At 48.8% G+C, this 25787-nt stretch overlaps 46 non-coding genes across 46 annotated transcripts; all 46 read right to left on the minus strand.

Annotated features, from left to right (window-relative positions):
* Positions 1–30: 30 nt before the first annotated feature.
* LOC142372554 (U5 spliceosomal RNA) lies at positions 31–143 on the minus strand. The gene has a single exon (XR_012768271.1). It is a non-coding gene; the product is annotated as a U5 spliceosomal RNA (small nuclear RNA).
* A 614-nt stretch (positions 144–757) lies between these two features.
* On the minus strand, positions 758–876 carry LOC142401740 (5S ribosomal RNA). Its single transcript, XR_012773194.1, has one exon. It is a non-coding gene; the product is annotated as a 5S ribosomal RNA (ribosomal RNA).
* A 364-nt stretch (positions 877–1240) lies between these two features.
* On the minus strand, positions 1241–1430 carry LOC142369995 (U2 spliceosomal RNA). The gene has a single exon (XR_012767763.1). It is a non-coding gene; the product is annotated as a U2 spliceosomal RNA (small nuclear RNA).
* A 305-nt stretch (positions 1431–1735) lies between these two features.
* Positions 1736–1848, minus strand: LOC142374027 (U5 spliceosomal RNA). The gene has a single exon (XR_012768627.1). It is a non-coding gene; the product is annotated as a U5 spliceosomal RNA (small nuclear RNA).
* A 614-nt stretch (positions 1849–2462) lies between these two features.
* LOC142401055 (5S ribosomal RNA) lies at positions 2463–2581 on the minus strand. The gene has a single exon (XR_012773061.1). It is a non-coding gene; the product is annotated as a 5S ribosomal RNA (ribosomal RNA).
* A 364-nt stretch (positions 2582–2945) lies between these two features.
* LOC142367334 (U2 spliceosomal RNA) lies at positions 2946–3136 on the minus strand. Its single transcript, XR_012767073.1, has one exon. It is a non-coding gene; the product is annotated as a U2 spliceosomal RNA (small nuclear RNA).
* Positions 3137–3441: 305 nt separating this feature from the next.
* On the minus strand, positions 3442–3554 carry LOC142372562 (U5 spliceosomal RNA). The gene has a single exon (XR_012768272.1). It is a non-coding gene; the product is annotated as a U5 spliceosomal RNA (small nuclear RNA).
* A 614-nt stretch (positions 3555–4168) lies between these two features.
* LOC142401747 (5S ribosomal RNA) lies at positions 4169–4287 on the minus strand. The gene has a single exon (XR_012773195.1). It is a non-coding gene; the product is annotated as a 5S ribosomal RNA (ribosomal RNA).
* A 364-nt stretch (positions 4288–4651) lies between these two features.
* LOC142367342 (U2 spliceosomal RNA) lies at positions 4652–4842 on the minus strand. The gene has a single exon (XR_012767074.1). It is a non-coding gene; the product is annotated as a U2 spliceosomal RNA (small nuclear RNA).
* Positions 4843–5147: 305 nt separating this feature from the next.
* LOC142372575 (U5 spliceosomal RNA) lies at positions 5148–5260 on the minus strand. The gene has a single exon (XR_012768274.1). It is a non-coding gene; the product is annotated as a U5 spliceosomal RNA (small nuclear RNA).
* Positions 5261–5874: 614 nt separating this feature from the next.
* On the minus strand, positions 5875–5993 carry LOC142401755 (5S ribosomal RNA). The gene has a single exon (XR_012773198.1). It is a non-coding gene; the product is annotated as a 5S ribosomal RNA (ribosomal RNA).
* Positions 5994–6357: 364 nt separating this feature from the next.
* Positions 6358–6548, minus strand: LOC142369372 (U2 spliceosomal RNA). Its single transcript, XR_012767599.1, has one exon. It is a non-coding gene; the product is annotated as a U2 spliceosomal RNA (small nuclear RNA).
* Positions 6549–6853: 305 nt separating this feature from the next.
* Positions 6854–6966, minus strand: LOC142372580 (U5 spliceosomal RNA). The gene has a single exon (XR_012768275.1). It is a non-coding gene; the product is annotated as a U5 spliceosomal RNA (small nuclear RNA).
* Positions 6967–7580: 614 nt separating this feature from the next.
* Positions 7581–7699, minus strand: LOC142401808 (5S ribosomal RNA). The gene has a single exon (XR_012773211.1). It is a non-coding gene; the product is annotated as a 5S ribosomal RNA (ribosomal RNA).
* Positions 7700–8063: 364 nt separating this feature from the next.
* Positions 8064–8254, minus strand: LOC142367357 (U2 spliceosomal RNA). The gene has a single exon (XR_012767076.1). It is a non-coding gene; the product is annotated as a U2 spliceosomal RNA (small nuclear RNA).
* A 305-nt stretch (positions 8255–8559) lies between these two features.
* LOC142372586 (U5 spliceosomal RNA) lies at positions 8560–8672 on the minus strand. Its single transcript, XR_012768277.1, has one exon. It is a non-coding gene; the product is annotated as a U5 spliceosomal RNA (small nuclear RNA).
* A 614-nt stretch (positions 8673–9286) lies between these two features.
* On the minus strand, positions 9287–9405 carry LOC142401880 (5S ribosomal RNA). The gene has a single exon (XR_012773230.1). It is a non-coding gene; the product is annotated as a 5S ribosomal RNA (ribosomal RNA).
* A 364-nt stretch (positions 9406–9769) lies between these two features.
* On the minus strand, positions 9770–9960 carry LOC142368487 (U2 spliceosomal RNA). The gene has a single exon (XR_012767360.1). It is a non-coding gene; the product is annotated as a U2 spliceosomal RNA (small nuclear RNA).
* A 305-nt stretch (positions 9961–10265) lies between these two features.
* Positions 10266–10378, minus strand: LOC142372594 (U5 spliceosomal RNA). Its single transcript, XR_012768278.1, has one exon. It is a non-coding gene; the product is annotated as a U5 spliceosomal RNA (small nuclear RNA).
* A 614-nt stretch (positions 10379–10992) lies between these two features.
* On the minus strand, positions 10993–11111 carry LOC142401957 (5S ribosomal RNA). The gene has a single exon (XR_012773243.1). It is a non-coding gene; the product is annotated as a 5S ribosomal RNA (ribosomal RNA).
* Positions 11112–11475: 364 nt separating this feature from the next.
* LOC142368629 (U2 spliceosomal RNA) lies at positions 11476–11666 on the minus strand. The gene has a single exon (XR_012767394.1). It is a non-coding gene; the product is annotated as a U2 spliceosomal RNA (small nuclear RNA).
* Positions 11667–11971: 305 nt separating this feature from the next.
* LOC142372600 (U5 spliceosomal RNA) lies at positions 11972–12084 on the minus strand. Its single transcript, XR_012768279.1, has one exon. It is a non-coding gene; the product is annotated as a U5 spliceosomal RNA (small nuclear RNA).
* Positions 12085–12698: 614 nt separating this feature from the next.
* Positions 12699–12817, minus strand: LOC142402027 (5S ribosomal RNA). The gene has a single exon (XR_012773268.1). It is a non-coding gene; the product is annotated as a 5S ribosomal RNA (ribosomal RNA).
* A 364-nt stretch (positions 12818–13181) lies between these two features.
* Positions 13182–13372, minus strand: LOC142367365 (U2 spliceosomal RNA). Its single transcript, XR_012767077.1, has one exon. It is a non-coding gene; the product is annotated as a U2 spliceosomal RNA (small nuclear RNA).
* A 305-nt stretch (positions 13373–13677) lies between these two features.
* Positions 13678–13790, minus strand: LOC142372607 (U5 spliceosomal RNA). The gene has a single exon (XR_012768280.1). It is a non-coding gene; the product is annotated as a U5 spliceosomal RNA (small nuclear RNA).
* A 614-nt stretch (positions 13791–14404) lies between these two features.
* On the minus strand, positions 14405–14523 carry LOC142401057 (5S ribosomal RNA). Its single transcript, XR_012773062.1, has one exon. It is a non-coding gene; the product is annotated as a 5S ribosomal RNA (ribosomal RNA).
* A 364-nt stretch (positions 14524–14887) lies between these two features.
* LOC142367373 (U2 spliceosomal RNA) lies at positions 14888–15078 on the minus strand. The gene has a single exon (XR_012767078.1). It is a non-coding gene; the product is annotated as a U2 spliceosomal RNA (small nuclear RNA).
* A 305-nt stretch (positions 15079–15383) lies between these two features.
* LOC142372608 (U5 spliceosomal RNA) lies at positions 15384–15496 on the minus strand. Its single transcript, XR_012768281.1, has one exon. It is a non-coding gene; the product is annotated as a U5 spliceosomal RNA (small nuclear RNA).
* A 614-nt stretch (positions 15497–16110) lies between these two features.
* LOC142402084 (5S ribosomal RNA) lies at positions 16111–16229 on the minus strand. The gene has a single exon (XR_012773285.1). It is a non-coding gene; the product is annotated as a 5S ribosomal RNA (ribosomal RNA).
* A 364-nt stretch (positions 16230–16593) lies between these two features.
* Positions 16594–16784, minus strand: LOC142368494 (U2 spliceosomal RNA). The gene has a single exon (XR_012767361.1). It is a non-coding gene; the product is annotated as a U2 spliceosomal RNA (small nuclear RNA).
* A 305-nt stretch (positions 16785–17089) lies between these two features.
* Positions 17090–17202, minus strand: LOC142372610 (U5 spliceosomal RNA). The gene has a single exon (XR_012768282.1). It is a non-coding gene; the product is annotated as a U5 spliceosomal RNA (small nuclear RNA).
* A 614-nt stretch (positions 17203–17816) lies between these two features.
* On the minus strand, positions 17817–17935 carry LOC142402143 (5S ribosomal RNA). Its single transcript, XR_012773299.1, has one exon. It is a non-coding gene; the product is annotated as a 5S ribosomal RNA (ribosomal RNA).
* A 364-nt stretch (positions 17936–18299) lies between these two features.
* LOC142368637 (U2 spliceosomal RNA) lies at positions 18300–18490 on the minus strand. The gene has a single exon (XR_012767397.1). It is a non-coding gene; the product is annotated as a U2 spliceosomal RNA (small nuclear RNA).
* Positions 18491–18795: 305 nt separating this feature from the next.
* Positions 18796–18908, minus strand: LOC142372617 (U5 spliceosomal RNA). The gene has a single exon (XR_012768286.1). It is a non-coding gene; the product is annotated as a U5 spliceosomal RNA (small nuclear RNA).
* Positions 18909–19522: 614 nt separating this feature from the next.
* On the minus strand, positions 19523–19641 carry LOC142402193 (5S ribosomal RNA). Its single transcript, XR_012773311.1, has one exon. It is a non-coding gene; the product is annotated as a 5S ribosomal RNA (ribosomal RNA).
* Positions 19642–20005: 364 nt separating this feature from the next.
* On the minus strand, positions 20006–20196 carry LOC142367379 (U2 spliceosomal RNA). The gene has a single exon (XR_012767079.1). It is a non-coding gene; the product is annotated as a U2 spliceosomal RNA (small nuclear RNA).
* Positions 20197–20501: 305 nt separating this feature from the next.
* LOC142372622 (U5 spliceosomal RNA) lies at positions 20502–20614 on the minus strand. Its single transcript, XR_012768287.1, has one exon. It is a non-coding gene; the product is annotated as a U5 spliceosomal RNA (small nuclear RNA).
* Positions 20615–21228: 614 nt separating this feature from the next.
* LOC142402247 (5S ribosomal RNA) lies at positions 21229–21347 on the minus strand. Its single transcript, XR_012773324.1, has one exon. It is a non-coding gene; the product is annotated as a 5S ribosomal RNA (ribosomal RNA).
* Positions 21348–21711: 364 nt separating this feature from the next.
* On the minus strand, positions 21712–21902 carry LOC142367385 (U2 spliceosomal RNA). The gene has a single exon (XR_012767080.1). It is a non-coding gene; the product is annotated as a U2 spliceosomal RNA (small nuclear RNA).
* Positions 21903–22207: 305 nt separating this feature from the next.
* On the minus strand, positions 22208–22320 carry LOC142372636 (U5 spliceosomal RNA). Its single transcript, XR_012768289.1, has one exon. It is a non-coding gene; the product is annotated as a U5 spliceosomal RNA (small nuclear RNA).
* A 614-nt stretch (positions 22321–22934) lies between these two features.
* LOC142402310 (5S ribosomal RNA) lies at positions 22935–23053 on the minus strand. The gene has a single exon (XR_012773342.1). It is a non-coding gene; the product is annotated as a 5S ribosomal RNA (ribosomal RNA).
* Positions 23054–23417: 364 nt separating this feature from the next.
* Positions 23418–23608, minus strand: LOC142368500 (U2 spliceosomal RNA). The gene has a single exon (XR_012767362.1). It is a non-coding gene; the product is annotated as a U2 spliceosomal RNA (small nuclear RNA).
* A 305-nt stretch (positions 23609–23913) lies between these two features.
* LOC142372643 (U5 spliceosomal RNA) lies at positions 23914–24026 on the minus strand. The gene has a single exon (XR_012768290.1). It is a non-coding gene; the product is annotated as a U5 spliceosomal RNA (small nuclear RNA).
* A 614-nt stretch (positions 24027–24640) lies between these two features.
* LOC142402389 (5S ribosomal RNA) lies at positions 24641–24759 on the minus strand. Its single transcript, XR_012773361.1, has one exon. It is a non-coding gene; the product is annotated as a 5S ribosomal RNA (ribosomal RNA).
* A 364-nt stretch (positions 24760–25123) lies between these two features.
* LOC142370000 (U2 spliceosomal RNA) lies at positions 25124–25313 on the minus strand. The gene has a single exon (XR_012767764.1). It is a non-coding gene; the product is annotated as a U2 spliceosomal RNA (small nuclear RNA).
* A 305-nt stretch (positions 25314–25618) lies between these two features.
* LOC142372650 (U5 spliceosomal RNA) lies at positions 25619–25731 on the minus strand. The gene has a single exon (XR_012768291.1). It is a non-coding gene; the product is annotated as a U5 spliceosomal RNA (small nuclear RNA).
* Between the last annotated feature and the right edge of the window lie 56 nt (positions 25732–25787).

The following is a 25787-nucleotide window of genomic DNA, read 5'->3' on the forward strand; positions in this document are numbered from 1 at the left end:
GATTTCCTTTGCACAGACAGAATGGGCTTCACCCGCAAAGGTAAAGCCTTCCAAAAATAGAAACAACTCATTAATGCTGCTCTCCACGGAAGTCTTTAGTAAAAGGCGAAAGACTTGTACGTTATGAAGAGAAACCAGAGTACGAGTATTTGACACTGCGGGAGCAGTGCATCAGGCTAGTTGGCATAGCCACCTTCCCCACGGTGAGCTTTGCTTGGTTGAGACGCTGGCTCCTCGGCCGACCAGGTAGGAACAATCGGGCCCTATTCAATGGCTGCTTTGTCTTTTACTCTGTGCAAAAGACTAGGGGTCTTGAGGCTTTGTTCTGACCGCTCATTGGGTGTAGAGGTTTTTTTCAAGCAATTCTCCCAGTCGGCCCAATCCCAGAGCCATCTCAAAGTGGAGTTCACTTTCACTCTCTTTTCGCAGACTAAAAGCCAGAGTTTTATCTCAGAAGCTAAGCAGAGTCGGGCCTGGTTAGTACTTGGATGGGGAGACCGCCTGGGAATACCAGGTGCTGTAAGCCTTTTGGCTTCTCCAGGCGCATGCAGTTTGACTGCGTCAAATGCAAAGGCAGTCCCTGTTTGACTTTTTGGAACTGCTCCTTTGTCAGGACAAAGTTAAATGTATGAGGATCAAAGGCAACCATGACCTGGGACACCTTAGCAGATCCAGGATCAGCAAGATGGATCACAGGGTGATCAACAGATGTTTCAACAAAAGACATGCAGAGAGAAGAGAAGACAAGAGAGAAAAATGCTTACAGCACCTGGTATTCCCAAGCGGTCTCCCATCCAAGTACTAACCAGGCCCGACCCTGCTTGGCTTCCGAGTTCGGACGAGATCGGGCGTGTTCAGGGCGGTGTGGCCGTAAGCCACAGTCCCCGTGACAAATATGTGTTACATAGGTGCTGGAACCATACGTTGCCCCTATTTTACCAGAGAGTTGGCTTGAGAGGCTGATGTTGAGCCTGCACGTCGACTTCCCTGATGTGATTGTTCTCTGCAGCTGAAAATGGGACTCTCAGATAACTTAGTGTGTGTCTGTCAAGTTTCTCTGTTCTCTGTGTGTAGTTTGGTGTTCATGGTCATACAGAGAAACCAGGGAAGCTCAATCCCACGACGTGCTCATAAACTGCGTCTTTTCTAAAGATTATAGTTCCATTTTAGAAGTCAGAATACAATGGCTCCCTGAAACTACCACCATGTACCGCTGGTTTTGTTATTTCACAAGAGTTGGGAAGAGTGCACCGTTCCCGGCGGCACTGCAGTACCGGGTCGATGCGTGGAGTGAACGAGCAAGCCCCTTTTTCAACCCCTGTGCCTAAAAATCCATTTAATATGTAGTCCTCATATAGAGGACGTATCAGATATTAAACTGATAAGAACAGATACTACACTTGATCTTAGCCAAAAGGCCGAGAAGCGATAACCCTCCACTGTTTCACGTCCGAGAGCCCTACTTGGCACAATGCGCACTTGTGGCGGTGCTCTTTTTTTGCCTACAAAGCGTCACTTTGCACCTCCGCCCACCCGCTGCAGTGAGCACTCTTCAGCCGTTTCAGATGGTACAACTTTGCACTCCCGCCCGCTCCACTGAGCACCGTTCAAACAACAACAATTTAGCGCTCCAGGCTTTGAACATGGGCACGGTCTCAAGAAATAAGGTGACTCTACTCCGAGAAGTCACTTGGCACAGCAAGAAGATTTCCTTTGCACAGACAGAATGGGCTTCACCCGCAAAGGTAAAGCCTTCCAAAAATAGAAACAACTCATTGATGCTGCTCTCCACGGAAGTCTTTAGTAAAAGGCGAAAGACTTGTACGTTATGAAGAGAAACCAGAGTACGAGTATTTGACACTGCGGGAGCAGTGCATCAGGCTAGTTGGCATAGCCACCTTCCCCACGGTGAGCTTTGCTTGGTTGAGACGCTGGCTCCTCGGCCGACCAGGTAGGAACAATCGGGCCCTATTCAATGGCTGCTTTGTCTTTTACTCTGTGCAAAAGACTAGGGGTCTTGAGGCTTTGTTCTGACCGCTCATTGGGTGTAGAGGTTTTTTTCAAGCAATTCTCCCAGTCGGCCCAATCCCAGAGCCATCTCAAAGTGGAGTTCACTTTCACTCTCTTTTCGCAGACTAAAAGCCAGAGTTTTATCTCAGAAGCTAAGCAGAGTCGGGCCTGGTTAGTACTTGGATGGGGAGACCGCCTGGGAATACCAGGTGCTGTAAGCCTTTTGGCTTCTCCAGGCGCATGCAGTTTGACTGCGTCAAATGCAAAGGCAGTCCCTGTTTGACTTTTTGGAACTGCTCCTTTGTCAGGACAAAGTTAAATGTATGAGGATCAAAGGCAACCATGACCTGGGACACCTTAGCAGATCCAGGATCAGCAAGATGGATCACAGGGTGATCAACAGATGTTTCAACAAAAGACATGCAGAGAGAAGAGAAGAGAAGAGAGAAAAATGCTTACAGCACCTGGTATTCCCAAGCTGTCTCCCATCCAAGTACTAACCAGGCCCGACCCTGCTTGGCTTCCGAGTTCGGACGAGATCGGGCGTGTTCAGGGCGGTGTGGCCGTAAGCCACAGTCCCCGTGACAAATATGTGTTACATAGGTGCTGGAACCATACGTTGCCCCTATTTTACCAGAGAGTTGGCTTGAGAGGCTGATGTTGAGCCTGCACGTCGACTTCCCTGATGTGATTGTTCTCTGCAGCTGAAAATGGGACTCTCAGATAACTTAGTGTGTGTCTGTCAAGCTCCTCTGTTCTCTGTGTGTAGTTTGGTGTTCATGGTCATACAGAGAAACCAGGGAAGCTCAATCCCACGACGTGCTCATAAACTGCGTCTTTTCTAAAGATTATAGTTCCATTTTAGAAGTCAGAATACAATGGCTCCCTGAAACTACCACCATGTACCGCTGGTTTTGTTATTTCACAAGAGTTGGGAAGAGTGCACCGTTCCCGGCGGCACTGCAGTACCGGGTCGATGCGTGGAGTGAACGGAGCAAGCCCCTTTTTCAACCCCTGTGCCTAAAAATCCATTTAATATGTAGTCCTCATATAGAGGACGTATCAGATATTAAACTGATAAGAACAGATACTACACTTGATCTTAGCCAAAAGGCCGAGAAGCGATAACCCTCCACTGTTTCACGTCCGAGAGCCCTTCCTGGCACAATGCGCACTTGTGGCGGTGCTCTTTTTTTGCCTACAAAGCGTCACTTTGCACCTCCGCCCACCCGCTGCAGTGAGCACTCTTCAGCCGTTTCAGATGGTACAACTTTGCACTCCCGCCCGCTCCACTGAGCACCGTTCAAACAACAACAATTTAGCGCTCCAGGCTTTGAACATGGGCACGGTCTCAAGAAATAAGGTGACTCTACTCCGAGAAGTCACTTGGCACAGCAAGAAGATTTCCTTTGCACAGACAGAATGGGCTTCACCCGCAAAGGTAAAGCCTTCCAAAAATAGAAACAACTCATTAATGCTGCTCTCCACGGAAGTCTTTAGTAAAAGGCGAAAGACTTGTACGTTATGAAGAGAAACCAGAGTACGAGTATTTGACACTGCGGGAGCAGTGCATCAGGCTAGTTGGCATAGCCACCTTCCCCACGGTGAGCTTTGCTTGGTTGAGACGCTGGCTCCTCGGCCGACCAGGTAGGAACAATCGGGCCCTATTCAATGGCTGCTTTGTCTTTTACTCTGTGCAAAAGACTAGGGGTCTTGAGGCTTTGTTCTGACCGCTCATTGGGTGTAGAGGTTTTTTTCAAGCAATTCTCCCAGTCGGCCCAATCCCAGAGCCATCTCAAAGTGGAGTTCACTTTCACTCTCTTTTCGCAGACTAAAAGCCAGAGTTTTATCTCAGAAGCTAAGCAGAGTCGGGCCTGGTTAGTACTTGGATGGGGAGACCGCCTGGGAATACCAGGTGCTGTAAGCCTTTTGGCTTCTCCAGGCGCATGCAGTTTGACTGCGTCAAATGCAAAGGCAGTCCCTGTTTGACTTTTTGGAACTGCTCCTTTGTCAGGACAAAGTTAAATGTATGAGGATCAAAGGCAACCATGACCTGGGACACCTTAGCAGATCCAGGATCAGCAAGATGGATCACAGGGTGATCAACAGATGTTTCAACAAAAGACATGCAGAGAGAAGAGAAGAGAAGAGAGAAAAATGCTTACAGCACCTGGTATTCCCAAGCGGTCTCCCATCCAAGTACTAACCAGGCCCGACCCTGCTTGGCTTCCGAGTTCGGACGAGATCGGGCGTGTTCAGGGCGGTGTGGCCGTAAGCCACAGTCCCCGTGACAAATATGTGTTACATAGGTGCTGGAACCATACGTTGCCCCTATTTTACCAGAGAGTTGGCTTGAGAGGCTGATGTTGAGCCTGCACGTCGACTTCCCTGATGTGATTGTTCTCTGCAGCTGAAAATGGGACTCTCAGATAACTTAGTGTGTGTCTGTCAAGCTCCTCTGTTCTCTGTGTGTAGTTTGGTGTTCATGGTCATACAGAGAAACCAGGGAAGCTCAATCCCACGACGTGCTCATAAACTGCGTCTTTTCTAAAGATTATAGTTCCATTTTAGAAGTCAGAATACAATGGCTCCCTGAAACTACCACCATGTACCGCTGGTTTTGTTATTTCACAAGAGTTGGGAAGAGTGCACCGTTCCCGGCGGCACTGCAGTACCGGGTCGATGCGTGGAGTGAACGGAGCAAGCCCCTTTTTCAACCCCTGTGCCTAAAAATCCATTTAATATGTAGTCCTCATATAGAGGACGTATCAGATATTAAACTGATAAGAACAGATACTACACTTGATCTTAGCCAAAAGGCCGAGAAGCGATAACCCTCCACTGTTTCACGTCCGAGAGCCCTTCCTGGCACAATGCGCACTTGTGGCGGTGCTCTTTTTTTGCCTACAAAGCGTCACTTTGCACCTCCGCCCACCCGCTGCAGTGAGCACTCTTCAGCCGTTTCAGATGGTACAACTTTGCACTCCCGCCCGCTCCACTGAGCACCGTTCAAACAACAACAATTTAGCGCTCCAGGCTTTGAACATGGGCACGGTCTCAAGAAATAAGGTGACTCTACTCCGAGAAGTCACTTGGCACAGCAAGAAGATTTCCTTTGCACAGACAGAATGGGCTTCACCCGCAAAGGTAAAGCCTTCCAAAAATAGAAACAACTCATTAATGCTGCTCTCCACGGAAGTCTTTAGTAAAAGGCGAAAGACTTGTACGTTATGAAGAGAAACCAGAGTACGAGTATTTGACACTGCGGGAGCAGTGCATCAGGCTAGTTGGCATAGCCACCTTCCCCACGGTGAGCTTTGCTTGGTTGAGACGCTGGCTCCTCGGCCGACCAGGTAGGAACAATCGGGCCCTATTCAATGGCTGCTTTGTCTTTTACTCTGTGCAAAAGACTAGGGGTCTTGAGGCTTTGTTCTGACCGCTCATTGGGTGTAGAGGTTTTTTTCAAGCAATTCTCCCAGTCGGCCCAATCCCAGAGCCATCTCAAAGTGGAGTTCACTTTCACTCTCTTTTCGCAGACTAAAAGCCAGAGTTTTATCTCAGAAGCTAAGCAGAGTCGGGCCTGGTTAGTACTTGGATGGGGAGACCGCCTGGGAATACCAGGTGCTGTAAGCCTTTTGGCTTCTCCAGGCGCATGCAGTTTGACTGCGTCAAATGCAAAGGCAGTCCCTGTTTGACTTTTTGGAACTGCTCCTTTGTCAGGACAAAGTTAAATGTATGAGGATCAAAGGCAACCATGACCTGGGACACCTTAGCAGATCCAGGATCAGCAAGATGGATCACAGGGTGATCAACAGATGTTTCAACAAAAGACATGCAGAGAGAAGAGAAGAGAAGAGAGAAAAATGCTTACAGCACCTGGTATTCCCAAGCGGTCTCCCATCCAAGTACTAACCAGGCCCGACCCTGCTTGGCTTCCGAGTTCGGACGAGATCGGGCGTGTTCAGGGCGGTGTGGCCGTAAGCCACAGTCCCCGTGACAAATATGTGTTACATAGGTGCTGGAACCATACGTTGCCCCTATTTTACCAGAGAGTTGGCTTGAGAGGCTGATGTTGAGCCTGCACGTCGACTTCCCTGATGTGATTGTTCTCTGCAGCTGAAAATGGGACTCTCAGATAACTTAGTGTGTGTCTGTCAAGCTCCTCTGTTCTCTGTGTGTAGTTTGGTGTTCATGGTCATACAGAGAAACCAGGGAAGCTCAATCCCACGACGTGCTCATAAACTGCGTCTTTTCTAAAGATTATAGTTCCATTTTAGAAGTCAGAATACAATGGCTCCCTGAAACTACCACCATGTACCGCTGGTTTTGTTATTTCACAAGAGTTGGGAAGAGTGCACCGTTCCCGGCGGCACTGCAGTACCGGGTCGATGCGTGGAGTGAGCGGAGCAAGCCCCTTTTTCAACCCCTGTGCCTAAAAATCCATTTAATACGTAGTCCTCATATAGAGGACGTATCAGATATTAAACTGATAAGAACAGATACTACACTTGATCTTAGCCAAAAGGCCGAGAAGCGATAACCCTCCACTGTTTCACGTCCGAGAGCCCTTCCTGGCACAATGCGCACTTGTGGCGGTGCTCTTTTTTTGCCTACAAAGCGTCACTTTGCACCTCCGCCCACCCGCTGCAGTGAGCACTCTTCAGCCGTTTCAGATGGTACAACTTTGCACTCCCGCCCGCTCCACTGAGCACCGTTCAAACAACAACAATTTAGCGCTCCAGGCTTTGAACATGGGCACGGTCTCAAGAAATAAGGTGACTCTACTCCAAGAAGTCACTTGGCACAGCAAGAAGATTTCCTTTGCACAGACAGAATGGGCTTCACCCGCAAAGGTAAAGCCTTCCAAAAATAGAAACAACTCATTAATGCTGCTCTCCACGGAAGTCTTTAGTAAAAGGCGAAAGACTTGTACGTTATGAAGAGAAACCAGAGTACGAGTATTTGACACTGCGGGAGCAGTGCATCAGGCTAGTTGGCATAGCCACCTTCCCCACGGTGAGCTTTGCTTGGTTGAGACGCTGGCTCCTCGGCCGACCAGGTAGGAACAATCGGGCCCTATTCAATGGCTGCTTTGTCTTTTACTCTGTGCAAAAGACTAGGGGTCTTGAGGCTTTGTTCTGACCGCTCATTGGGTGTAGAGGTTTTTTTCAAGCAATTCTCCCAGTCGGCCCAATCCCAGAGCCATCTCAAAGTGGAGTTCACTTTCACTCTCTTTTCGCAGACTAAAAGCCAGAGTTTTATCTCAGAAGCTAAGCAGAGTCGGGCCTGGTTAGTACTTGGATGGGGAGACCGCCTGGGAATACCAGGTGCTGTAAGCCTTTTGGCTTCTCCAGGCGCATGCAGTTTGACTGCGTCAAATGCAAAGGCAGTCCCTGTTTGACTTTTTGGAACTGCTCCTTTGTCAGGACAAAGTTAAATGTATGAGGATCAAAGGCAACCATGACCTGGGACACCTTAGCAGATCCAGGATCAGCAAGATGGATCACAGGGTGATCAACAGATGTTTCAACAAAAGACATGCAGAGAGAAGAGAAGAGAAGAGAGAAAAATGCTTACAGCACCTGGTATTCCCAAGCGGTCTCCCATCCAAGTACTAACCAGGCCCGACCCTGCTTGGCTTCCGAGTTCGGACGAGATCGGGCGTGTTCAGGGCGGTGTGGCCGTAAGCCACAGTCCCCGTGACAAATATGTGTTACATAGGTGCTGGAACCATACGTTGCCCCTATTTTACCAGAGAGTTGGCTTGAGAGGCTGATGTTGAGCCTGCACGTCGACTTCCCTGATGTGATTGTTCTCTGCAGCTGAAAATGGGACTCTCAGATAACTTAGTGTGTGTCTGTCAAGCTCCTCTGTTCTCTGTGTGTAGTTTGGTGTTCATGGTCATACAGAGAAACCAGGGAAGCTCAATCCCACGACGTGCTCATAAACTGCGTCTTTTCTAAAGATTATAGTTCCATTTTAGAAGTCAGAATACAATGGCTCCCTGAAACTACCACCATGTACCGCTGGTTTTGTTATTTCACAAGAGTTGGGAAGAGTGCACCGTTCCCGGCGGCACTGCAGTACCGGGTCGATGCGTGGAGTGAACGGAGCAAGCCCCTTTTTCAACCCCTGTGCCTAAAAATCCATTTAATATGTAGTCCTCATATAGAGGACGTATCAGATATTAAACTGATAAGAACAGATACTACACTTGATCTTAGCCAAAAGGCCGAGAAGCGATAACCCTCCACTGTTTCACGTCCGAGAGCCCTTCCTGGCACAATGCGCACTTGTGGCGGTGCTCTTTTTTTGCCTACAAAGCGTCACTTTGCACCTCCGCCCACCCGCTGCAGTGAGCACTCTTCAGCCGTTTCAGATGGTACAACTTTGCACTCCCGCCCGCTCCACTGAGCACCGTTCAAACAACAACAATTTAGCGCTCCAGGCTTTGAACATGGGCACGGTCTCAAGAAATAAGGTGACTCTACTCCGAGAAGTCACTTGGCACAGCAAGAAGATTTCCTTTGCACAGACAGAATGGGCTTCACCCGCAAAGGTAAAGCCTTCCAAAAATAGAAACAACTCATTAATGCTGCTCTCCACGGAAGTCTTTAGTAAAAGGCGAAAGACTTGTACGTTATGAAGAGAAACCAGAGTACGAGTATTTGACACTGCGGGAGCAGTGCATCAGGCTAGTTGGCATAGCCACCTTCCCCACGGTGAGCTTTGCTTGGTTGAGACGCTGGCTCCTCGGCCGACCAGGTAGGAACAATCGGGCCCTATTCAATGGCTGCTTTGTCTTTTACTCTGTGCAAAAGACTAGGGGTCTTGAGGCTTTGTTCTGACCGCTCATTGGGTGTAGAGGTTTTTTTCAAGCAATTCTCCCAGTCGGCCCAATCCCAGAGCCATCTCAAAGTGGAGTTCACTTTCACTCTCTTTTCGCAGACTAAAAGCCAGAGTTTTATCTCAGAAGCTAAGCAGAGTCGGGCCTGGTTAGTACTTGGATGGGGAGACCGCCTGGGAATACCAGGTGCTGTAAGCCTTTTGGCTTCTCCAGGCGCATGCAGTTTGACTGCGTCAAATGCAAAGGCAGTCCCTGTTTGACTTTTTGGAACTGCTCCTTTGTCAGGACAAAGTTAAATGTATGAGGATCAAAGGCAACCATGACCTGGGACACCTTAGCAGATCCAGGATCAGCAAGATGGATCACAGGGTGATCAACAGATGTTTCAACAAAAGACATGCAGAGAGAAGAGAAGACAAGAGAGAAAAATGCTTACAGCACCTGGTATTCCCAAGCGGTCTCCCATCCAAGTACTAACCAGGCCCGACCCTGCTTGGCTTCCGAGTTCGGACGAGATCGGGCGTGTTCAGGGCGGTGTGGCCGTAAGCCACAGTCCCCGTGACAAATATGTGTTACATAGGTGCTGGAACCATACGTTGCCCCTATTTTACCAGAGAGTTGGCTTGAGAGGCTGATGTTGAGCCTGCACGTCGACTTCCCTGATGTGATTGTTCTCTGCAGCTGAAAATGGGACTCTCAGATAACTTAGTGTGTGTCTGTCAAGCTCCTCTGTTCTCTGTGTGTAGTTTGGTGTTCATGGTCATACAGAGAAACCAGGGAAGCTCAATCCCACGACGTGCTCATAAACTGCGTCTTTTCTAAAGATTATAGTTCCATTTTAGAAGTCAGAATACAATGGCTCCCTGAAACTACCACCATGTACCGCTGGTTTTGTTATTTCACAAGAGTTGGGAAGAGTGCACCGTTCCCGGCGGCACTGCAGTACCGGGTCGATGCGTGGAGTGAACGGAGCAAGCCCCTTTTTCAACCCCTGTGCCTAAAAATCCATTTAATACGTAGTCCTCATATAGAGGACGTATCAGATATTAAACTGATAAGAACAGATACTACACTTGATCTTAGCCAAAAGGCCGAGAAGCGATAACCCTCCACTGTTTCACGTCCGAGAGCCCTTCCTGGCACAATGCGCACTTGTGGCGGTGCTCTTTTTTTGCCTACAAAGCGTCACTTTGCAACTCCGCCCACCCGCTGCAGTGAGCACTCTTCAGCCATTTCAGATGGTACAACTTTGCACTCCCGCCCGCTCCACTGAGCACCGTTCAAACAACAACAATTTAGCGCTCCAGGCTTTGAACATGGGCACGGTCTCAAGAAATAAGGTGACTCTACTCCGAGAAGTCACTTGGCACAGCAAGAAGATTTCCTTTGCACAGACAGAATGGGCTTCACCCGCAAAGGTAAAGCCTTCCAAAAATAGAAACAACTCATTAATGCTGCTCTCCACGGAAGTCTTTAGTAAAAGGCGAAAGACTTGTACGTTATGAAGAGAAACCAGAGTACGAGTATTTGACACTGCGGGAGCAGTGCATCAGGCTAGTTGGCATAGCCACCTTCCCCACGGTGAGCTTTGCTTGGTTGAGACGCTGGCTCCTCGGCCGACCAGGTAGGAACAATCGGGCCCTATTCAATGGCTGCTTTGTCTTTTACTCTGTGCAAAAGACTAGGGGTCTTGAGGCTTTGTTCTGACCGCTCATTGGGTGTAGAGGTTTTTTTCAAGCAATTCTCCCAGTCGGCCCAATCCCAGAGCCATCTCAAAGTGGAGTTCACTTTCACTCTCTTTTCGCAGACTAAAAGCCAGAGTTTTATCTCAGAAGCTAAGCAGAGTCGGGCCTGGTTAGTACTTGGATGGGGAGACCGCCTGGGAATACCAGGTGCTGTAAGCCTTTTGGCTTCTCCAGGCGCATGCAGTTTGACTGCGTCAAATGCAAAGGCAGTCCCTGTTTGACTTTTTGGAACTGCTCCTTTGTCAGGACAAAGTTAAATGTATGAGGATCAAAGGCAACCATGACCTGGGACACCTTAGCAGATCCAGGATCAGCAAGATGGATCACAGGGTGATCAACAGATGTTTCAACAAAAGACATGCAGAGAGAAGAGAAGAGAAGAGAGAAAAATGCTTACAGCACCTGGTATTCCCAAGCGGTCTCCCATCCAAGTACTAACCAGGCCCGACCCTGCTTGGCTTCCGAGTTCGGACGAGATCGGGCGTGTTCAGGGCGGTGTGGCCGTAAGCCACAGTCCCCGTGACAAATATGTGTTACATAGGTGCTGGAACCATACGTTGCCCCTATTTTACCAGAGAGTTGGCTTGAGAGGCTGATGTTGAGCCTGCACGTCGACTTCCCTGATGTGATTGTTCTCTGCAGCTGAAAATGGGACTCTCAGATAACTTAGTGTGTGTCTGTCAAGCTCCTCTGTTCTCTGTGTGTAGTTTGGTGTTCATGGTCATACAGAGAAACCAGGGAAGCTCAATCCCACGACGTGCTCATAAACTGCGTCTTTTCTAAAGATTATAGTTCCATTTTAGAAGTCAGAATACAATGGCTCCCTGAAACTACCACCATGTACCGCTGGTTTTGTTATTTCACAAGAGTTGGGAAGAGTGCACCGTTCCCGGCGGCACTGCAGTACCGGGTCGATGCGTGGAGTGAGCGGAGCAAGCCCCTTTTTCAACCCCTGTGCCTAAAAATCCATTTAATATGTAGTCCTCATATAGAGGACGTATCAGATATTAAACTGATAAGAACAGATACTACACTTGATCTTAGCCAAAAGGCCGAGAAGCGATAACCCTCCACTGTTTCACGTCCGAGAGCCCTTCCTGGCACAATGCGCACTTGTGGCGGTGCTCTTTTTTTGCCTACAAAGCGTCACTTTGCACCTCCGCCCACCCGCTGCAGTGAGCACTCTTCAGCCGTTTCAGATGGTACAACTTTGCACTCCCGCCCGCTCCACTGAGCACCGTTCAAACAACAACAATTTAGCGCTCCAGGCTTTGAACATGGGCACGGTCTCAAGAAATAAGGTGACTCTACTCCGAGAAGTCACTTGGCACAGCAAGAAGATTTCCTTTGCACAGACAGAATGGGCTTCACCCGCAAAGGTAAAGCCTTCCAAAAATAGAAACAACTCATTAATGCTGCTCTCCACGGAAGTCTTTAGTAAAAGGCGAAAGACTTGTACGTTATGAAGAGAAACCAGAGTACGAGTATTTGACACTGCGGGAGCAGTGCATCAGGCTAGTTGGCATAGCCACCTTCCCCACGGTGAGCTTTGCTTGGTTGAGACGCTGGCTCCTCGGCCGACCAGGTAGGAACAATCGGGCCCTATTCAATGGCTGCTTTGTCTTTTACTCTGTGCAAAAGACTAGGGGTCTTGAGGCTTTGTTCTGACCGCTCATTGGGTGTAGAGGTTTTTTTCAAGCAATTCTCCCAGTCGGCCCAATCCCAGAGCCATCTCAAAGTGGAGTTCACTTTCACTCTCTTTTCGCAGACTAAAAGCCAGAGTTTTATCTCAGAAGCTAAGCAGAGTCGGGCCTGGTTAGTACTTGGATGGGGAGACCGCCTGGGAATACCAGGTGCTGTAAGCCTTTTGGCTTCTCCAGGCGCATGCAGTTTGACTGCGTCAAATGCAAAGGCAGTCCCTGTTTGACTTTTTGGAACTGCTCCTTTGTCAGGACAAAGTTAAATGTATGAGGATCAAAGGCAACCATGACCTGGGACACCTTAGCAGATCCAGGATCAGCAAGATGGATCACAGGGTGATCAACAGATGTTTCAACAAAAGACATGCAGAGAGAAGAGAAGAGAAGAGAGAAAAATGCTTACAGCACCTGGTATTCCCAAGCGGTCTCCCATCCAAGTACTAACCAGGCCCGACCCTGCTTGGCTTCCGAGTTCGGACGAGATCGGGCGTGTTCAGGGCGGTGTGGCCGTAAGCCACAGTCCCCGTGACAAATATGTGTTACATAGGTGCTGGAACCATACGTTGCCCCTATTTTACCAGAGAGTTGGCTTGAGAGGCTGATGTTGAGCCTGCACGTCGACTTCCCTGATGTGATTGTTCTCTGCAGCTGAAAATGGGACTCTCAGATAACTTAGTGTGTGTCTGTCAAGCTCCTCTGTTCTCTGTGTGTAGTTTGGTGTTCATGGTCATACAGAGAAACCAGGGAAGCTCAATCCCACGACGTGCTCATAAACTGCGTCTTTTCTAAAGATTATAGTTCCATTTTAGAAGTCAGAATACAATGGCTCCCTGAAACTACCACCATGTACCGCTGGTTTTGTTATTTCACAAGAGTTGGGAAGAGTGCACCGTTCCCGGCGGCACTGCAGTACCGGGTCGATGCGTGGAGTGAACGGAGCAAGCCCCTTTTTCAACCCCTGTGCCTAAAAATCCATTTAATATGTAGTCCTCATATAGAGGACGTATCAGATATTAAACTGATAAGAACAGATACTACACTTGATCTTAGCCAAAAGGCCGAGAAGCGATAACCCTCCACTGTTTCACGTCCGAGAGCCCTTCCTGGCACAATGCGCACTTGTGGCGGTGCTCTTTTTTTGCCTACAAAGCGTCACTCTGCACCTCCGCCCACCCGCTGCAGTGAGCACTCTTCAGCCGTTTCAGATGGTACAACTTTGCACTCCCGCCCGCTCCACTGAGCACCGTTCAAACAACAACAATTTAGCGCTCCAGGCTTTGAACATGGGCACGGTCTCAAGAAATAAGGTGACTCTACTCCGAGAAGTCACTTGGCACAGCAAGAAGATTTCCTTTGCACAGACAGAATGGGCTTCACCCGCAAAGGTAAAGCCTTCCAAAAATAGAAACAACTCATTAATGCTGCTCTCCACGGAAGTCTTTAGTAAAAGGCGAAAGACTTGTACGTTATGAAGAGAAACCAGAGTACGAGTATTTGACACTGCGGGAGCAGTGCATCAGGCTAGTTGGCATAGCCACCTTCCCCACGGTGAGCTTTGCTTGGTTGAGACGCTGGCTCCTCGGCCGACCAGGTAGGAACAATCGGGCCCTATTCAATGGCTGCTTTGTCTTTTACTCTGTGCAAAAGACTAGGGGTCTTGAGGCTTTGTTCTGACCGCTCATTGGGTGTAGAGGTTTTTTTCAAGCAATTCTCCCAGTCGGCCCAATCCCAGAGCCATCTCAAAGTGGAGTTCACTTTCACTCTCTTTTCGCAGACTAAAAGCCAGAGTTTTATCTCAGAAGCTAAGCAGAGTCGGGCCTGGTTAGTACTTGGATGGGGAGACCGCCTGGGAATACCAGGTGCTGTAAGCCTTTTGGCTTCTCCAGGCGCATGCAGTTTGACTGCGTCAAATGCAAAGGCAGTCCCTGTTTGACTTTTTGGAACTGCTCCTTTGTCAGGACAAAGTTAAATGTATGAGGATCAAAGGCAACCATGACCTGGGACACCTTAGCAGATCCAGGATCAGCAAGATGGATCACAGGGTGATCAACAGATGTTTCAACAAAAGACATGCAGAGAGAAGAGAAGAGAAGAGAGAAAAATGCTTACAGCACCTGGTATTCCCAAGCTGTCTCCCATCCAAGTACTAACCAGGCCCGACCCTGCTTGGCTTCCGAGTTCGGACGAGATCGGGCGTGTTCAGGGCGGTGTGGCCGTAAGCCACAGTCCCCGTGACAAATATGTGTTACATAGGTGCTGGAACCATACGTTGCCCCTATTTTACCAGAGAGTTGGCTTGAGAGGCTGATGTTGAGCCTGCACGTCGACTTCCCTGATGTGATTGTTCTCTGCAGCTGAAAATGGGACTCTCAGATAACTTAGTGTGTGTCTGTCAAGCTCCTCTGTTCTCTGTGTGTAGTTTGGTGTTCATGGTCATACAGAGAAACCAGGGAAGCTCAATCCCACGACGTGCTCATAAACTGCGTCTTTTCTAAAGATTATAGTTCCATTTTAGAAGTCAGAATACAATGGCTCCCTGAAACTACCACCATGTACCGCTGGTTTTGTTATTTCACAAGAGTTGGGAAGAGTGCACCGTTCCCGGCGGCACTGCAGTACCGGGTCGATGCGTGGAGTGAACGGAGCAAGCCCCTTTTTCAACCCCTGTGCCTAAAAATCCATTTAATATGTAGTCCTCATATAGAGGACGTATCAGATATTAAACTGATAAGAACAGATACTACACTTGATCTTAGCCAAAAGGCCGAGAAGCGATAACCCTCCACTGTTTCACGTCCGAGAGCCCTTCCTGGCACAATGCGCACTTGTGGCGGTGCTCTTTTTTTGCCTACAAAGCGTCACTTTGCACCTCCGCCCACCCGCTGCAGTGAGCACTCTTCAGCCGTTTCAGATGGTACAACTTTGCACTCCCGCCCGCTCCACTGAGCACCGTTCAAACAACAACAATTTAGCGCTCCAGGCTTTGAACATGGGCACGGTCTCAAGAAATAAGGTGACTCTACTCCGAGAAGTCACTTGGCACAGCAAGAAGATTTCCTTTGCACAGACAGAATGGGCTTCACCCGCAAAGGTAAAGCCTTCCAAAAATAGAAACAACTCATTAATGCTGCTCTCCACGGAAGTCTTTAGTAAAAGGCGAAAGACTTGTACGTTATGAAGAGAAACCAGAGTACGAGTATTTGACACTGCGGGAGCAGTGCATCAGGCTAGTTGGCATAGCCACCTTCCCCACGGTGAGCTTTGCTTGGTTGAGACGCTGGCTCCTCGGCCGACCAGGTAGGAACAATCGGGCCCTATTCAATGGCTGCTTTGTCTTTTACTCTGTGCAAAAGACTAGGGGTCTTGAGGCTTTGTTCTGACCGCTCATTGGGTGTAGAGGTTTTTTTCAAGCAATTCTCCCAGTCGGCCCAATCCCAGAGCCATCTCAAAGTGGAGTTCACTTTCACTCTCTTTTCGCAGACTAAAAGCCAGAGTTTTATCTCAGAAGCTAAGCAGAGTCGGGCCTGGTTAGTACTTGGATGGGGAGACCGCCTGGGAATACCAGGTGCTGTAAGCCTTTTGGCTTCTCCAGGCGCATGCAGTTTGACTGCGTCAAATGCAAAGGCAGTCCCTGTTTGACTTTTTGGAACTGCTCCTTTGTCAGGACAAAGTTAAATGTATGAGGATCAAAGGCAACCATGACCTGGGACACCTTAGCAGATCCAGGATCAGCAAGATGGATCACAGGGTGATCAACAGATGTTTCAACAAAAGACATGCAGAGAGAAGAGAAGACAAGAGAGAAAAATGCTTACAGCACCTGGTATTCCCAAGCGGTCTCCCATCCAAGTACTAACCAGGCCCGACCCTGCTTGGCTTCCGAGTTCGGACGAGATCGGGCGTGTTCAGGGCGGTGTGGCCGTAAGCCACAGTCCCCGTGACAAATATGTGTTACATAGGTGCTGGAACCATACGTTGCCCCTATTTTACCAGAGAGTTGGCTTGAGAGGCTGATGTTGAGCCTGCACGTCGACTTCCCTGATGTGATTGTTCTCTGCAGCTGAAAATGGGACTCTCAGATAACTTAGTGTGTGTCTGTCAAGCTCCTCTGTTCTCTGTGTGTAGTTTGGTGTTCATGGTCATACAGAGAAACCAGGGAAGCTCAATCCCACGACGTGCTCATAAACTGCGTCTTTTCTAAAGATTATAGTTCCATTTTAGAAGTCAGAATACAATGGCTCCCTGAAACTACCACCATGTACCGCTGGTTTTGTTATTTCACAAGAGTTGGGAAGAGTGCACCGTTCCCGGCGGCACTGCAGTACCGGGTCGATGCGTGGAGTGAACGGAGCAAGCCCCTTTTTCAACCCCTGTGCCTAAAAATCCATTTAATACGTAGTCCTCATATAGAGGACGTATCAGATATTAAACTGATAAGAACAGATACTACACTTGATCTTAGCCAAAAGGCCGAGAAGCGATAACCCTCCACTGTTTCACGTCCGAGAGCCCTTCCTGGCACAATGCGCACTTGTGGCGGTGCTCTTTTTTTGCCTACAAAGCGTCACTTTGCAACTCCGCCCACCCGCTGCAGTGAGCACTCTTCAGCCGTTTCAGATGGTACAACTTTGCACTCCCGCCCGCTCCACTGAGCACCGTTCAAACAACAACAATTTAGCGCTCCAGGCTTTGAACATGGGCACGGTCTCAAGAAATAAGGTGACTCTACTCCGAGAAGTCACTTGGCACAGCAAGAAGATTTCCTTTGCACAGACAGAATGGGCTTCACCCGCAAAGGTAAAGCCTTCCAAAAATAGAAACAACTCATTAATGCTGCTCTCCACGGAAGTCTTTAGTAAAAGGCGAAAGACTTGTACGTTATGAAGAGAAACCAGAGTACGAGTATTTGACACTGCGGGAGCAGTGCATCAGGCTAGTTGGCATAGCCACCTTCCCCACGGTGAGCTTTGCTTGGTTGAGACGCTGGCTCCTCGGCCGACCAGGTAGGAACAATCGGGCCCTATTCAATGGCTGCTTTGTCTTTTACTCTGTGCAAAAGACTAGGGGTCTTGAGGCTTTGTTCTGACCGCTCATTGGGTGTAGAGGTTTTTTTCAAGCAATTCTCCCAGTCGGCCCAATCCCAGAGCCATCTCAAAGTGGAGTTCACTTTCACTCTCTTTTCGCAGACTAAAAGCCAGAGTTTTATCTCAGAAGCTAAGCAGAGTCGGGCCTGGTTAGTACTTGGATGGGGAGACCGCCTGGGAATACCAGGTGCTGTAAGCCTTTTGGCTTCTCCAGGCGCATGCAGTTTGACTGCGTCAAATGCAAAGGCAGTCCCTGTTTGACTTTTTGGAACTGCTCCTTTGTCAGGACAAAGTTAAATGTATGAGGATCAAAGGCAACCATGACCTGGGACACCTTAGCAGATCCAGGATCAGCAAGATGGATCACAGGGTGATCAACAGATGTTTCAACAAAAGACATGCAGAGAGAAGAGAAGAGAAGAGAGAAAAATGCTTACAGCACCTGGTATTCCCAAGCGGTCTCCCATCCAAGTACTAACCAGGCCCGACCCTGCTTGGCTTCCGAGTTCGGACGAGATCGGGCGTGTTCAGGGCGGTGTGGCCGTAAGCCACAGTCCCCGTGACAAATATGTGTTACATAGGTGCTGGAACCATACGTTGCCCCTATTTTACCAGAGAGTTGGCTTGAGAGGCTGATGTTGAGCCTGCACGTCGACTTCCCTGATGTGATTGTTCTCTGCAGCTGAAAATGGGACTCTCAGATAACTTAGTGTGTGTCTGTCAAGCTCCTCTGTTCTCTGTGTGTAGTTTGGTGTTCATGGTCATACAGAGAAACCAGGGAAGCTCAATCCCACGACGTGCTCATAAACTGCGTCTTTTCTAAAGATTATAGTTCCATTTTAGAAGTCAGAATACAATGGCTCCCTGAAACTACCACCATGTACCGCTGGTTTTGTTATTTCACAAGAGTTGGGAAGAGTGCACCGTTCCCGGCGGCACTGCAGTACCGGGTCGATGCGTGGAGTGAGCGGAGCAAGCCCCTTTTTCAACCCCTGTGCCTAAAAATCCATTTAATATGTAGTCCTCATATAGAGGACGTATCAGATATTAAACTGATAAGAACAGATACTACACTTGATCTTAGCCAAAAGGCCGAGAAGCGATAACCCTCCACTGTTTCACGTCCGAGAGCCCTTCCTGGCACAATGCGCACTTGTGGCGGTGCTCTTTTTTTGCCTACAAAGCGTCACTTTGCACCTCCGCCCACCCGCTGCAGTGAGCACTCTTCAGCCGTTTCAGATGGTACAACTTTGCACTCCCGCCCGCTCCACTGAGCACCGTTCAAACAACAACAATTTAGCGCTCCAGGCTTTGAACATGGGCACGGTCTCAAGAAATAAGGTGACTCTACTCCGAGAAGTCACTTGGCACAGCAAGAAGATTTCCTTTGCACAGACAGAATGGGCTTCACCCGCAAAGGTAAAGCCTTCCAAAAATAGAAACAACTCATTAATGCTGCTCTCCACGGAAGTCTTTAGTAAAAGGCGAAAGACTTGTACGTTATGAAGAGAAACCAGAGTACGAGTATTTGACACTGCGGGAGCAGTGCATCAGGCTAGTTGGCATAGCCACCTTCCCCACGGTGAGCTTTGCTTGGTTGAGACGCTGGCTCCTCGGCCGACCAGGTAGGAACAATCGGGCCCTATTCAATGGCTGCTTTGTCTTTTACTCTGTGCAAAAGACTAGGGGTCTTGAGGCTTTGTTCTGACCGCTCATTGGGTGTAGAGGTTTTTTTCAAGCAATTCTCCCAGTCGGCCCAATCCCAGAGCCATCTCAAAGTGGAGTTCACTTTCACTCTCTTTTCGCAGACTAAAAGCCAGAGTTTTATCTCAGAAGCTAAGCAGAGTCGGGCCTGGTTAGTACTTGGATGGGGAGACCGCCTGGGAATACCAGGTGCTGTAAGCCTTTTGGCTTCTCCAGGCGCATGCAGTTTGACTGCGTCAAATGCAAAGGCAGTCCCTGTTTGACTTTTTGGAACTGCTCCTTTGTCAGGACAAAGTTAAATGTATGAGGATCAAAGGCAACCATGACCTGGGACACCTTAGCAGATCCAGGATCAGCAAGATGGATCACAGGGTGATCAACAGATGTTTCAACAAAAGACATGCAGAGAGAAGAGAAGACAAGAGAGAAAAATGCTTACAGCACCTGGTATTCCCAAGCGGTCTCCCATCCAAGTACTAACCAGGCCCGACCCTGCTTGGCTTCCGAGTTCGGACGAGATCGGGCGTGTTCAGGGCGGTGTGGCCGTAAGCCACAGTCCCCGTGACAAATATGTGTTACATAGGTGCTGGAACCATACGTTGCCCCTATTTTACCAGAGAGTTGGCTTGAGAGGCTGATGTTGAGCCTGCACGTCGACTTCCCTGATGTGATTGTTCTCTGCAGCTGAAAATGGGACTCTCAGATAAATTAGTGTGTGTCTGTCAAGCTCCTCTGTTCTCTGTGTGTAGTTTGGTGTTCATGGTCATACAGAGAAACCAGGGAAGCTCAATCCCACGACGTGCTCATAAACTGCGTCTTTTCTAAAGATTATAGTTCCATTTTAGAAGTCAGAATACAATGGCTCCCTGAAACTACCACCATGTACCGCTGGTTTTGTTATTTCACAAGAGGTGGGAAGAGTGCACCGTTCCCGGCGGCACTGCAGTACCGGGTCGATGCGTGGAGTGAACGGAGCAAGCCCCTTTTTCAACCCCTGTGCCTAAAAATCCATTTAATATGTAGTCCTCATATAGAGGACGTATCAGATATTAAACTGATAAGAACAGATACTACACTTGATCTTAGCCAAAAGGCCGAGAAGCGATAACCCTCCACTGTTTCACGTCCGAGAGCCCTTCCTGGCACAATGCGCACTTGTGGCGGTGCTCTTTTTTTGCCTACAAAGCGTCACTTTGCACCTCCGCCCACCCGCTGCAGTGAGCACTCTTCAGCCATTTCAGATGGTACAACTTTGCACTCCCGCCCGCTCCACTGAGCACCGTTCAAACAACAACAATTTAGCGCCCCAGGCTTTGAACATGGGCACGGTCTCAAGAAATAAGGTGACTCTACTCCGAGAAGTCACTTGGCACAGCAAGAAGATTTCCTTTGCACAGACAGAATGGGCTTCACCCGCAAAGGTAAAGCCTTCCAAAAATAGAAACAACTCATTAATGCTGCTCTCCACGGAAGTCTTTAGTAAAAGGCGAAAGACTTGTACGTTATGAAGAGAAACCAGAGTACGAGTATTTGACACTGCGGGAGCAGTGCATCAGGCTAGTTGGCATAGCCACCTTCCCCACGGTGAGCTTTGCTTGGTTGAGACGCTGGCTCCTCGGCCGACCAGGTAGGAACAATCGGGCCCTATTCAATGGCTGCTTTGTCTTTTACTCTGTGCAAAAGACTAGGGGTCTTGAGGCTTTGTTCTGACCGCTCATTGGGTGTAGAGGTTTTTTTCAAGCAATTCTCCCAGTCGGCCCAATCCCAGAGCCATCTCAAAGTGGAGTTCACTTTCACTCTCTTTTCGCAGACTAAAAGCCAGAGTTTTATCTCAGAAGCTAAGCAGAATCGGGCCTGGTTAGTACTTGGATGGGGAGACCGCCTGGGAATACCAGGTGCTGTAAGCCTTTTGGCTTCTCCAGGCGCATGCAGTTTGACTGCGTCAAATGCAAAGGCAGTCCCTGTTTGACTTTTTGGAACTGCTCCTTTGTCAGGACAAAGTTAAATGTATGAGGATCAAAGGCAACCATGACCTGGGACACCTTAGCAGATCCAGGATCAGCAAGATGGATCACAGGGTGATCAACAGATGTTTCAACAAAAGACATGCAGAGAGAAGAGAAGACAAGAGAGAAAAATGCTTACAGCACCTGGTATTCCCAAGCGGTCTCCCATCCAAGTACTAACCAGGCCCGACCCTGCTTGGCTTCCGAGTTCGGACGAGATCGGGCGTGTTCAGGGCGGTGTGGCCGTAAGCCACAGTCCCCGTGACAAATATGTGTTACATAGGTGCTGGAACCATACGTTGCCCCTATTTTACCAGAGAGTTGGCTTGAGAGGCTGATGTTGAGCCTGCACGTCGACTTCCCTGATGTGATTGTTCTCTGCAGCTGAAAATGGGACTCTCAGATAACTTAGTGTGTGTCTGTCAAGCTCCTCTGTTCTCTGTGTGTAGTTTGGTGTTCATGGTCATACAGAGAAACCAGGGAAGCTCAATCCCACGACGTGCTCATAAACTGCGTCTTTTCTAAAGATTATAGTTCCATTTTAGAAGTCAGAATACAATGGCTCCCTGAAACTACCACCATGTACCGCTGGTTTTGTTATTTCACAAGAGGTGGGAAGAGTGCACCGTTCCCGGCGGCACTGCAGTACCGGGTCGATGCGTGGAGTGAACGGAGCAAGCCCCTTTTTCAACCCCTGTGCCTAAAAATCCATTTAATATGTAGTCCTCATATAGAGGACGTATCAGATATTAAACTGATAAGAACAGATACTACACTTGATCTTAGCCAAAAGGCCGAGAAGCGATAACCCTCCACTGTTTCACGTCCGAGAGCCCTTCCTGGCACAATGCGCACTTGTGGCGGTGCTCTTTTTTTGCCTACAAAGCGTCACTTTGCAACTCCGCCCACCCGCTGCAGTGAGCACTCTTCAGCCATTTCAGATGGTACAACTTTGCACTCCCGCCCGCTCCACTGAGCACCGTTCAAACAACAACAATTTAGCGCCCCAGGCTTTGAACATGGGCACGGTCTCAAGAAATAAGGTGACTCTACTCCGAGAAGTCACTTGGCACAGCAAGAAGATTTCCTTTGCACAGACAGAATGGGCTTCACCCGCAAAGGTAAAGCCTTCCAAAAATAGAAACAACTCATTAATGCTGCTCTCCACGGAAGTCTTTAGTAAAAGGCGAAAGACTTGTACGTTATGAAGAGAAACCAGAGTACGAGTATTTGACACTGCGGGAGCAGTGCATCAGGCTAGTTGGCATAGCCACCTTCCCCACGGTGAGCTTTGCTTGGTTGAGACGCTGGCTCCTCGGCCGACCAGGTAGGAACAATCGGGCCCTATTCAATGGCTGCTTTGTCTTTTACTCTGTGCAAAAGACTAGGGGTCTTGAGGCTTTGTTCTGACCGCTCATTGGGTGTAGAGGTTTTTTTCAAGCAATTCTCCCAGTCGGCCCAATCCCAGAGCCATCTCAAAGTGGAGTTCACTTTCACTCTCTTTTCGCAGACTAAAAGCCAGAGTTTTATCTCAGAAGCTAAGCAGAATCGGGCCTGGTTAGTACTTGGATGGGGAGACCGCCTGGGAATACCAGGTGCTGTAAGCCTTTTGGCTTCTCCAGGCGCATGCAGTTTGACTGCGTCAAATGCAAAGGCAGTCCCTGTTTGACTTTTTGGAACTGCTCCTTTGTCAGGACAAAGTTAAATGTATGAGGATCAAAGGCAACCATGACCTGGGACACCTTAGCAGATCCAGGATCAGCAAGATGGATCACAGGGTGATCAACAGATGTTTCAACAAAAGACATGCAGAGAGAAGAGAAGACAAGAGAGAAAAATGCTTACAGCACCTGGTATTCCCAAGCGGTCTCCCATCCAAGTACTAACCAGGCCCGACCCTGCTTGGCTTCCGAGTTCGGACGAGATCGGGCGTGTTCAGGGCGGTGTGGCCGTAAGCCACAGTCCCCGTGACAAATATGTGTTACATAGGTGCTGGAACCATACGTTGCCCCTATTTTACCAGAGAGTTGGCTTGAGAGGCTGATGTTGAGCCTGCACGTCGACTTCCCTGATGTGATTGTTCTCTGCAGCTGAAAATGGGACTCTCAGATAACTTAGTGTGTGTCTGTCAAGCTCCTCTGTTCTCTGTGTGTAGTTTGGTGTTCATGGTCATACAGAGAAACCAGGGAAGCTCAATCCCACGACGTGCTCATAAACTGCGTCTTTTCTAAAGATTATAGTTCCATTTTAGAAGTCAGAATACAATGGCTCCCTGAAACTACCACCATGTACCGCTGGTTTTGTTATTTCACAAGAGTTGGGAAGAGTGCACCGTTCCCGGCGGCACTGCAGTACCGGGTCGATGCGTGGAGTGAACGGAGCAAGCCCCTTTTTCAACCCCTGTGCCTAAAAATCCATTTAATACGTAGTCCTCATATAGAGGACGTATCAGATATTAAACTGATAAGAACAGATACTACACTTGATCTTAGCCAAAAGGCCGAGAAGCGATAACCCTCCACTGTTTCACGTCCGAGAGCCCTTCCTGGCACAATGCGCACTTGTGGCGGTGCTCTTTTTTTGCCTACAAAGCGTCACTTTGCAACTCCGCCCACCCGCTGCAGTGAGCACTCTTCAGCCATTTCAGATGGTACAACTTTGCACTCCCGCCCGCTCCACTGAGCACCGTTCAAACAACAACAATTTAGCGCTCCAGGCTTTGAACATGGGCACGGTCTCAAGAAATAAGGTGACTCTACTCCGAGAAGTCACTTGGCACAGCAAGAAGATTTCCTTTGCACAGACAGAATGGGCTTCACCCGCAAAGGTAAAGCCTTCCAAAAATAGAAACAACTCATTAATGCTGCTCTCCACGGAAGTCTTTAGTAAAAGGCGAAAGACTTGTACGTTATGAAGAGAAACCAGAGTACGAGTATTTGACACTGCGGGAGCAGTGCATCAGGCTAGTTGGCATAGCCACCTTCCCCACGGTGAGCTTTGCTTGGTTGAGACGCTGGCTCCTCGGCCGACCAGGTAGGAACAATCGGGCCCTATTCAATGGCTGCTTTGTCTTTTACTCTGTGCAAAAGACTAGGGGTCTTGAGGCTTTGTTCTGACCGCTCATTGGGTGTAGAGGTTTTTTTCAAGCAATTCTCCCAGTCGGCCCAATCCCAGAGCCATCTCAAAGTGGAGTTCACTTTCACTCTCTTTTCGCAGACTAAAAGCCAGAGTTTTATCTCAGAAGCTAAGCAGAGTCGGGCCTGGTTAGTACTTGGATGGGGAGACCGCCTGGGAATACCAGGTGCTGTAAGCCTTTTGGCTTCTCCAGGCGCATGCAGTTTGACTGCGTCAAATGCAAAGGCAGTCCCTGTTTGACTTTTTGGAACTGCTCCTTTGTCAGGACAAAGTTAAATGTATGAGGATCAAAGGCAACCATGACCTGGGACACCTTAGCAGATCCAGGATCAGCAAGATGGATCACAGGGTGATCAACAGATGTTTCAACAAAAGACATGCAGAGAGAAGAGAAGACAAGAGAGAAAAATGCTTACAGCACCTGGTATTCCCAAGCGGTCTCCCATCCAAGTACTAACCAGGCCCGACCCTGCTTGGCTTCCGAGTTCGGACGAGATCGGGCGTGTTCAGGGCGGTGTGGCCGTAAGCCACAGTCCCCGTGACAAATATGTGTTACATAGGTGCTGGAACCATACGTTGCCCCTATTTTACCAGAGAGTTGGCTTGAGAGGCTGATGTTGAGCCTGCACGTCGACTTCCCTGATGTGATTGTTCTCTGCAGCTGAAAATGGGACTCTCAGATAACTTAGTGTGTGTCTGTCAAGTTTCTCTGTTCTCTGTGTGTAGTTTGGTGTTCATGGTCATACAGAGAAACCAGGGAAGCTCAATCCCACGACGTGCTCATAAACTGCGTCTTTTCTAAAGATTATAGTTCCATTTTAGAAGTCAGAATACAATGGCTCCCTGAAACTACCACCATGTACCGCTGGTTTTGTTATTTCACAAGAGTTGGGAAGAGTGCACCGTTCCCGGCGGCACTGCAGTACCGGGTCGATGCGTGGAGTGAACGAGCAAGCCCCTTTTTCAACCCCTGTGCCTAAAAATCCATTTAATATGTAGTCCTCATATAGAGGACGTATCAGATATTAAACTGATAAGAACAGATACTACACTTGATCTTAGCCAAAAGGCCGAGAAGCGATAACCCTCCACTGTTTCACGTCCGAGAGCCCTACTTGGCACAATGCGCACTTGTGGCGGTGCTCTTTTTTTGCCTACAAAGCGTCACTTTGCACCTCCGCCCACCCGCTGCAGTGAGCACTCTTCAGCCGTTTCAGATGGTACAACTTTGCACTCCCGCCCGCTCCACTGAGCACCGTTCAAACAACAACAATTTAGCGCTCCAGGCTTTGAACATGGGCACGGTCTCAAGAAATAAGGTGACTCTACTCCGAGAAGTCACTTGGCACAGCAAGAAGATTTCCTTTGCACAGACAGAATGGGCTTCACCCGCAAAGGTAAAGCCTTCCAAAAATAGAAACAACTCATTAATGCTGCTCTCCACGGAAGTCTTTAGTAAAAGGCGAAAGACTTGTACGTTATGAAGAGAAACCAGAGTACGAGTATTTGACACTGCGGGAGCAGTGCATCAGGCTAGTTGGCATAGCCACCTTCCC

Source organism: Odontesthes bonariensis, chromosome 2, assembly GCF_027942865.1.
Source record: "Odontesthes bonariensis isolate fOdoBon6 chromosome 2, fOdoBon6.hap1, whole genome shotgun sequence".
Classification (NCBI taxonomy): Eukaryota; Metazoa; Chordata; class Actinopteri; order Atheriniformes; family Atherinopsidae; genus Odontesthes; species Odontesthes bonariensis.